Raw genomic sequence first — 11,176 nt, forward strand, 5'->3', positions numbered from 1 at the left:
CAAAAGATAAGGGTATCAAGATGGCATACGTGCTGCATCATCCCAAGAAATCATGACCTCTTTGAAACATTCCCACTAGACCCTAACTTGGTCCAAATCTTGACCTCGAGGAGCTAGGGTCTATGGGGAAATAATAAGGATAGTCTCTAGCGCTAACTGGCCAACCAACTCCACCTATAGCCTCAATAACTATACCCTGATGCTCAATCTGGCGGTTGTCAACCACTTTGAAAACTCTATGGGACCTTCCCATGTCTCCAACTGTCGGCTCTAAAAAAGCCCTGCTCTGACCACTGGATACCCGTCCCTGCGGACACTCTCTAGCTATATGACCCATGCCACCACAAGTATAGCATGGTCCTCAGGTATAAGATCGTGTATCCTATGATCCTGATTGCTATGGGCCCCCTGACCTGCTAGACCCATTGTATCCACCCCTGGAAGACTGTTGAGCCTGCACTGACTGTGACTGTAGGGTATGTACTCTCTGATCCTACTGTGATTGCCACTACTTGGGCTCGGAGCCCTGGTAACCCTGTGAGAGTTCTTGCTACTACCGCTAAGACTGTTGGCCCTTAGAGGACCCTAGTGTATAATTATGTTTCCCTTTTCAAGGGAGTTTCTTTCGAGTAGAGTTTCGATTCTAAGACCGATCCCATGATTCCTGTCTACCCCGAGTATCCTCTGCCACTAGTGCTATCTCCACTACCTATCTGAAGGTGGTAGGGAAGACCATCCAAACTGGACCCTAAAGTGAGAAATTCAAACCCATGACAAAATGATGTAACCATAGTTTCTCGTCCTTCATGTATTCCACGTAAGGAAGGAGCTCAAGAAACCTACTCTCGTACTATGCCACTATAAGACCTCTCTGATAAAGAGAATAGAACTCCTCTATCTTTTTCTATCAAAAATGCTCTGATAAGTACCTCTCTCAGAATCTTTCTAGGAAAGACTCCCATGTGAGGGTATCCATCCTCACTCCACCTATGATCTCCTCCTGATGCCACCAATTGGAGGCATCCCCTCTTAACTGATGAACTGCTAGGCGTTCCTTTAGATTACTCCCATAGGGTCGTAGTCCAAAGCACTGCTATAGGCTCTGCAACCATGCCTCTGCTACTGTCCCCTCAGTGGAACTTGTAAACAATGGTGGTTCGAGTCGAACCAATTTCCTGATGTCATCTCCTACATGTCTATGAGGTCTATCAAATGGGGGTCCTCTCTGGTGTATGGACTTTTCCTTGTATTCACCTTGACCCTCTAACTACCTTGGTGGGGTAATCCTAGTCCTCTCTCTACCTCTGGGCCCACCTCCTCTGGGCCCTTCTTCTTCCACTACTGGAATCTACTGAACTGGCTGAACCACAGGTACTACTCTCTGTTGAACTACATCGATCAAAGTCTGAAGTGCATCTATAATGTCTTGGTTCAATTTTGGTGGTGGTGGAGGTGGAGGTGGTGGTGGTGGAGGTGGTCCATCCCCCTGTCCTTCTCTACCACCTCTCGCCGTATGACCTCTGCCTCGTGGGTTGCTTTGAGTAATAGGAGGCATCCTACACAATTTAATGTTTAGTTTTAAGTTTCAGAAGCGTAAGGGTTTAAGGTTCCTAATGTTGAAACACGGGCTCTAATACCAAGATGTCATGCCCAAATTGCGGGGCAAAAAACATACACAATTTTTTTTTAAAAAAATTAATGATTATTATAATGCTCAAGTTGATAAGATTACAATCACATTTCAAGAAAATAATCTCTACGTAACATCAATAGTTTATAAACTCTTGTGGAGGATTACATCGTTAAGATTTTAAAGCTCTCGTTATTAAAATGATATCCACATTTGTTTCGTTAATTTATTTCTAATAACACATTGTATTTAAAATTATAAAAGCAACACTTAAAAACTGACTAAATGAATAAAGAAAAACTATCTAACATTATTCAATACTTTATCATTAACATAAAAATTGAGACACTTGCTAGCTTACTGTCACTCTAAAAATATTCATAAAATGTCTACTAATTTCCAAATGAGTTTAAAATCTATACACTTTCAATTAACACAAAAAAATAAAAATAAAAAAAATTAAACTTTCTTAAATATTAAAAGAAACTTTACATTAATAAAACATGTTAAACTTAATAGATACAACACATCTAAATTAACTACATATTAATGCTAAAAGGTTTCCAATTATTCATAAATTCTACTAACTAAATTTAAATTAAGATTACACTAACATAATTATAACTTTATGCTGAAAAATATATCAACCTAAACATATTAATTACGTAAATTCCTAAGCAACTAACGACTAACCACTATCTTAACTTTAGTGTCAAAACAATTAAATACCTAAGCTAATTTTAACACTCTATTTACAAACTGAATAAGTATAAGCATTCAAGCTACTAACTTAAATCTAAAACTAACTTTAATATAAATTAACTAAAACTTAAGATAAACTAACTACACTAATAATTTTTACAATCCAAATTCTTATAAAGAATTTTATTGTATCACAATTAAAATTCAAAACTAATAAATTAATATTTAACTATATTTAACATTGATAATAGCTAACTCTTAAACAACTAAATAGAAATAACTAACTCAAATACTAACTAATTAATACTATTTAAAACAAGCTAATCAAAATAAAACAAAACTTAATATAAAACTAACCTATACTACACTAAGCCCTACTCTATCTTAACCTTCCCTACACCCTGCACACCTCCTATGCCAAGTGGCATGTCAAGACCCCCACCCCATGACTTGCACTTCCCCCAGTTCTTAAACCTGCACACTGCCCAATGAGGCCTAAACACTAACCTAAGCCTGTCAGTGTAGGCCTGCCCCAATCAAAAAGCGTCGGTGAGGAATTAAGAAGGGTTAGCGCTAGGAGAAAGGGAATGGGGGTATTAGGATGCAAGATAAAAAGGTAAGCAATAATTTTAAAACAAATGCAACACCAACCTCCCTAAAATCCCATGTCGATTTGACATGCATACTTGTCGTGGCAGGTGGTTGGGAATTCGATTTGCAATTTTATTATTAATTTAAGTTTTGTTTCTTTTTTAGCTTTGCCTCCTAGCTAGAGTCAATGACAAAGTTTTGTTGATGGGTTAGGATATTTTAGGATAGTTATTACTAAAGTTATATAGGTGGAGATAGGCTATTATATATATATTTTGAATAAGTAAATCTTAATAACCAATATTGTTATTTCATTGATGGTCTATTATTTTATTTGACTATAATAGAATGAATTATATTGTGATTCCCATACAATTTCTAGAATGATAAATGTACTTCTGCAGGCCACTTTTATATGCATTTTTGAAACTTACTTGCTGGTCTAGGTTTTTACTATGTAGCCTTATAGGATTGGTGTTTTAATTCTTAATGATATTAACTTATCATCTTTTTTTAAACATCAAGCTCAACAACAACTATTGCAAGATCCTCAAAATCTACATAAATCTCTTATGAATTCCTAGTTAATAATTTTCCATAAACCTCAAATGCTATGAATTTCAATGATAGCCCCATTTCATGGAATAATCATCTAAATGTTCATTTAACTATCTATTATAACTGATGGAGCACAAAATGAATAACATAGTGACTAAACAAATCTTAGGGCAATTGAGAAAATAAAGAGGTCAGAATGATAATGCTCTATTCATTTTGAGGGGAGTATCAAAACACACCAAGTTTTTTCCTCTATCGTGTTTCAAATTTAAGTTTGGATATCTTGACATAATTCTTTCCTACATATTCTTGCAAATTTACTTTCAACACAACCATCCATGAACTAAATCATACTAAACTCAAAGGAGATACCATACATTTACAATTCGAATCTTGCATAATTGACCATCATTGTTTGATCTTATCTTTGATATACATTCATATGATGACATAAAATACAAAAATTTTAAGAGAAGCAGAAATTACTCAATCACTTATTTTATTAACAACCTGATTCAAGGGCTCAGTCAGGAAAGAACCAGGAAGAAAACCCGACATCATGGCCACTACAACAAAATTGAAATTACAAGTTACATAGGATAACAATCTCAATTACAACAATTTAATTGAGTTTTCTTCATGACCCTCATCAAGGGATTTATAATGTTTTCTGCAACACATCTCTTGAACCATGGAGGAACAAATATCTGATCGGGTGACAACCAAGCATGACCAAGAGACAATCAAACATGCATAATCATACATGGTTTACACAATAGGATTCACAATGAATCAAAACTAGGGAAACGTGGATTCTTCCAACCAGGAGAACTCAAGCACAACACCAACAGATGCCCAATTAGGGCTATATACCAAGAACTTTCGTTCTTCCATTTCAACATACCATAATCATACAATGTTGTTGCTGACAGATAGGGGCCCATAACACCCTACCCTTTCTCCCTCTTCTCATCCTGAGAAGAGACTCTACACTAATTGGAGTCTAACTAAATAGACCTTTCCCAAAATTGGTCACTTCTGCCCTCTCCAAGGGTGAGTAATACCAAAACACCCATGCAAAAAAAATCTCAAAATTGCAAACATAAACATGAAAGGAAAACAACCAAAATAACATGGTTTTCAAATCTTCCCAACATACCCACAACTATACAAACATTGAAACAAAAACAAATATAGAAACTGAACAAGGAACAAGAGAATTCCAACCTTCACAAAGAGGTAATAGCAATGAACAAGTTTGAGTAGAGCTTCCCTTTCCTTGCTTCAATCTTCAAGAACTCCTCTCTAAATGTAGAGACTGGGTAACCCCCTCCACTAGTCCAAGAAAGGCCCCTAAATAATCCTCAAACTCAACCACCCAAAAGGATTAATAACTACCCCACCCACTTGCAATTCTAGAAACTCCTAACTCAACCTACACTATGGTTAAACCCTAAGTGGAGATGATGTGAGGTAATCCAAGATAACCACTTGCAATTTTTGCACAAAGGTAAAATGAGACTTTTTGAGTGATCTCCAAAGTCAACAAAAGGGGATTAGGGGTTGGAAAAGACCCCAACCCATACCCATACCACTTGGGTATAATTATTTCATGTTTTAAAGCCTTAGGAATAGGTTTAGAGCCACAAAAAGGCTAGGAAAAAATTAGGACCAACTAACAACTCTTAAAAAGAAGATAAGCACTAATCCAGATTAAGGGTGACTAAACTCGATTAAGAACTCAATTAGAAAACTAACACTAACTTAAACCAACTTAGGTCCATGGGTTACACAACTAACCCTAAACAACATATAGAAGAACATAACCAATTTACAAGTGTCAAGCGACACTAACATAATATAATTATGAACACTAACATTTACTGAACATAGAAAGATACATACATACATCTCACAATACAATATGTGAATTACGAACAACAAGGTTTCCAAAATTAGCACATAGAGATCAGTTCTGTTCCTTCGTCGATTTCCTCAACTAAAATATCTGCACACTCATTGCACACATCAGTAGTCTCGAAAATCACATGTACATATATACATATCAGAAATTCACATAAATTGAATCATACATCAATCAGGGTTTCTTTCATCCTACTTAATTCTTAACCATTATAATTCTCTTAAATCAAAGTATCAATCGTACATTTACCAATTTCATCAACATACATATACATAAAACATTAAATGAAAAACATCAATATATCTGAAAGTAACATCACATAACATGAAGTAATATAATATGTTCTAAGTATCAGATAATGTCTCGACATCTTGAGTCGTGAGTGTCAAAATGATAAAATAACAACTAAGGCTAAGAAGGGTCGGGGCGAGGCCTTGCAGAATGCTTTCTCAAGATTTTCATATGTTGAATATCTTGGTTGTATGCATTTTGTCATGGGTAGTTAAATTTCTCTACAAGATAATCTCATATCCGTAGATCTGAAGAATCTATGGGGCTAGTGTTTTCAGATGCTTATGGACAAACCTATTAAAAAGAATTAATAGGTAAATCTAGAAAACTATCATTATGGGGAGAGTTCCTAATTTGTAAAATTGAAAAGCCCTTTTTAAAAAAAATTATATTTATGCTCATAGGCATTATTGTAAATTTTTTCTTTTTAAAATATGCATAGATGTTTATAAATTTTTCATACACACACACACACACACACACACACACACACACACACACATACACATACATATATACATATACATATACATACATATATACATATACATATACATATATATTGAAAACCGCTACTTTCATAATCACAATGGAAAAATGTTTAATGAAATTCTTTATAAAAATTTTGAATCGCATTTGGCCGAACGTTTATTAAAAAAAAAATTTAAAAATTATTAATGTGGAGTGGGAGGGACAGAACTTGTGCCCCACGTGCTCTGTAGTGTGCAGAGTACTTGCTACTGCTACAAGCCCTACGACAGTAGGGTTTATGTGTCGCGACAGCGATATATATATTGTATTGTGTTTGTTTTATAAAAAAAAAAGATTTTATAAAATCATTTTTGAAGAAGTTTGTTTATTATAATGTTATTTATATATTAATAATTTTTAAATATTAATTGTTATATATTATTAAATATTAATTATTAAATAATATTAAATATTATATAATATTAATTAATATATGTATTATAAATAAAAATTTATTAATAGATTATTTCTTTTAATAATTAATCATTTGACAATATTTTAGTTTAACAATATAAATCTAATTTAATCGGATTTAAATGAAGGATAGATAAATGAGGATGAATTGTATTTGTTTACATTGAATTTTTCTATTTGTCCTATTGGAACACGATGGGGGTCTTTTTCAAATATTATATATATAATATACTCTTAGAAACCTCTTAAAATATTGATTTAATGGATTATGGGGAAAATACTTTTGTCTGCCAAACATATATTTGGGTTTGGTAGAAATGTACAAATTTCTCCACTCAATATCCAAATTTGAAAATGAAAACTAAGATGTAATTTTGATGTGATTCAATGTTAAGGGATCCTTAAAGAATGTAACCTATTATGCATGTTTATGCACACTTTCAGTTGAATGTTTGTTATTGTTTCCATTGCTATGTGTATGTTGTGAATAGTTTAACTTTCATATTTCAAAAAAAAAAAAAATGCTACCAAACTTAGTGAAACTTTAGGTTAATTCTTTGGATCCCTTGGCAGGGCATTACATTTGGTATCAGAGCCCGAGTTTCTACATTGGGAGCTCTGGGTATTTTGGAACAAAACAAAGACCTTGAACTATCATGTGTAATTCTTTCAAACTCAAAACTAGGTGAACTAAAACATAACTTGAATTGTTACTTGCATATGCAACACTTAGCTTTCAAAAATTGAAAATTATACTTAAACCTAAACATAGGAAAAATTGAAAATTGAACTTAGTCTATTTGTAAAATTGTGCCTTTTATGCTATACAATAGCAAGATCATGGTTAGCAAGTGGAACTAGCCTCAGGCATTGAGGTCTTCACAGATCATGTAGTTCATAAGTGTGGGCTTAGTATAAGAGGATTTGATATTGCAGTTGACCTTCGGGTTATAACTCTTGTTTCCTACAATGTGGTTTTAGGAAGGGATTGGCTTGGCTCTCATAGGACTAGTATAGACTACAGGAAGAAGATTATTATGTGTTAGGATGACCAAGGGAATGATGTGAAGATTGTTGGGATACCGAGGCCTATATCTCTATGGATGATTTCTACTATGTAATTGAAGCAAAGTTTCCATAAGGGATGTTAGATATTTGTTGTCATGGTAAATGAGCTTGATGAGGAAGATCCTACGAGGAACACTTTAGATCACCCAAATTTACAAGAGTATGCAAATGTCTTTCCAAGTGAGATTCCAGGCATGCCTTCAAAGAGGGACATCAATTTCAGCATTGATCTTGTTCCAGGAGTGGAGCCTATCTCTAAAGCTCCTTATCATATGACTACTCAAGAATTGGGTGAGTTGCATCTTCAACTAGAGGAGCTTTTGGCCAAAGGGAGCATTCAACCTAGTGTGTCACCATGGGAAGCTCCAATGCTCTTTGTGAAAAAGAAAGATGGTTCTTTGCACCTTTGTATTGATTACAAATAGTTGAATAAGGTGACAATAAAGAATAGGTATCCTCTACCAAGGATCGATGACTTATTTGATCAGATCAAGGGAGCTACAATATTCTCCAAGATCGACCTTAAGTCAGGATACCATCAACTTCACATTAAGGAAGCTGACATTCACAAGACCACCTTTCAAACTCGCTATGGGCACTATGAGTTTATAGAGGTACCTTTTGTGCTGACAAATGCTCCATCAATTTTCATGAGTTTGATGAATGGGGTGTTTTGATCTTATCTTGAGAGGTTTTTACTTGTGTTCCTTGATAACATATTGATATACTCTAAGACTCAAAAGGAGCATAAGGAACACCTATGATTGGTTTTACAGTGCTTGAGAGACAATCAACTTTATGCCAATGTGGCTAAGTGTGAATTCTTCAAATTAGAGATTCAGTATTTAGGAAATGTCATTTCAAGTGATGGTATTTTTGTAGACCCTGCATAAATCTAGGCAATAGTAGATTGGCCTACACCAACTAATGTGTCAAGATTCATAGTTTCATGGGTCTAGCTAGTTATTATCATATATTTGTCCAAAAAAATTCTAGAATAGTGCATCCTATCACTTCCCTTCAGAGGAAAGGAAAGAAGTTTAAATGGATGAATAAATGCAAGGAAGCATTTCAAAAGCTCAAGGAGATTTTGACTAGTGCACCGATCTTAGTAGTACCTGATCTGAAAAGTGATTTCATGGTGTGTACAAATGCTTCCCTTGAAGGGATTAGAGCAGTTTTGATGCAGAATGGATAGGTGATTACGTATGTATCATGCAAGCTCAAGGATCACAAGCTAAATTATCTTACACATGATCTTGAGTTAGCAGTAGTAGTTCATGCTTTGACAAAGTGGAGACATTTCTTGTTGGGGTACAGATTCGAGCTACATAGTGATCAGAAGCCTTCAATATATTTTCACTTAGCCAAATTTGAATGCTCACCAAAGGCGATGGATGGAATTTCTATGTGAGTATGACTTTAAGGTAAAGTACATTCAAGGAAAGGAGAATGTGGTGGTAGATGCTTTGAGTCATAGGAGATATATGATATCATCTATGACTCTTAGTGTTGATTTGAGGAGTCAAATTCTTCAGGCACTTCCTACATATTCATGGTACCAGGAGGTCTATAGAGAAATAGATTCAGGAAGACCTTTGGAGGGTACATTTTTAGGCTATGCCCTAGAGTCAGATGGTCTTTTGAGACATTCAGGAAGGATTTACGTGCTGCTACTAGATGAGCTTCGCACCTTGATTCTAGCAAAGGCCCATCATGCACCTTTCTCGGCACATCTAGGTGTCAAGAAGATGCATGCAAATTTGCGAGATTTATTCTATTGGTCTAGGATGAAGCATGACATTGTTGATTATGTGGCTAGGTGTCTTGAGTGTCAAAGAGTCAATCCGGCAAGACTTTTTCAACCAAATCTCATTCCTTCATGGAAGTGGGACATCATCTCTATGGACTTCATAGTAGGATTACCTATTACTATCTATCATCATGATGCTATCATGGTCACTGTTGATCAGTTGACTAAGGTGGCACATTTTTCACCAATTAGGTCTTCCTACATGGAAACTTCTGTAGCTAATGTCTTCATGCATGATATTGTGAGATTACATGGAATTCCCTAAAAGATCATTTCAGATAGGGATCCTATATTCACATCCACATTCTGGACATCGTTGTAGCATGAGCTTGGAGGATAGTTGAATTTCAATTTAGCATATCACCCAAAGAAATATGGCTAGACAGAGAGGGTGAATCAAGTTTTGGAAGATATGTTAAGGATGTATGTGATGGATAGGCAAACACATTGGGAGGACTATCTTTAACTAGTGGAGTTTTCCTACAACAACGGGTATCATAGTTCTATTGGTATGACACCATTCTAGGCTTTATATGGACATCCTTGTCATACACCCTTGAGTTGGTACAGTCTTGAGGATCACATCTTGTTAGGTTCTGAGATGCTTCATGATATGGAGCAACAGATAGTGTGTATCTGTGAGCACTTGACTATGGCACAAGATAGATAGAAAAAGTATGATGATGCACATAGGATAGATAAGCAATTTTTGTGGGGGATAAGGTATTATTGAGAGTGCATCCATGGAAGAGTCTGATTCAATATAGAAAGGATTCAAAGCTAGCACCTCACTTTGTGGGACCATTCAATATTCTTAAGAGGATTGGCCCAGTTTCTTATTGCCTTGCTTTACCACCTAGCCTAGCTTGCATTCATGATGTTTTCCATGTTTTAGTACTTAGGCAATATATCCTTGATGTAGTACATGTTCTTGATTGGAATGTGTTGCAGGTAGAGGATGGGTAGCTGGCTTTGGAGCTAGTTCATATTCTAGAGTAGTGGGAGTTGACCCTCAAGGGTCGAACCATAGAGTAGGTAAGGGTCCAATGGGACCCTACTAATGACTCTTCAGCTACATGGGAGGATACGGCTAGATTATGGGAGTTATATCCCTACTTGTTTGTAGGTTTCTAAGAGTAAGCCTAATGGTGGATGTAGTACCTGCCCTCATTTACATTTTTCTAGATACATTGTTGCTATCATGGCCGAACTTTATTAGACTAGTTTTATGTTGAGACTATCAGGTATTGTGTTATAGATTCAGTTGATATATGATGTGATTACTTAGACTCTACATTTCATGTATGCATGATGATTATTAAATTATTTTCGGTTATTGATAATGATTAGTTATATGGTTTATTATCATGTGTTTTCTTATGGATACTTACCCCATACTTGCATGTTTATGGTGTGCATGTTTGTTTCTTATGTATGGCAATTTTTATGTGGTTAAGGAAGGGAGTCGTAGTCACCTACTAGTCAGGATCTACATGATGCACCACTTCTTGCCATTTCCTATTTAGCTTAGCATATATATATATATATATATATATATATATATATATATATATATATATATATATATATATATATATATATATATATATATATATATATATATATATATGCATGGATTTTAAGCACATTACAG

This window comes from Cupressus sempervirens, chromosome 1 (genome assembly GCF_028749045.1).
Source record: "Cupressus sempervirens isolate cs-2001-9-10 chromosome 1, ASM2874904v1, whole genome shotgun sequence".
In the NCBI taxonomy this organism is placed as follows: domain Eukaryota; kingdom Viridiplantae; phylum Streptophyta; class Pinopsida; order Cupressales; family Cupressaceae; genus Cupressus; species Cupressus sempervirens.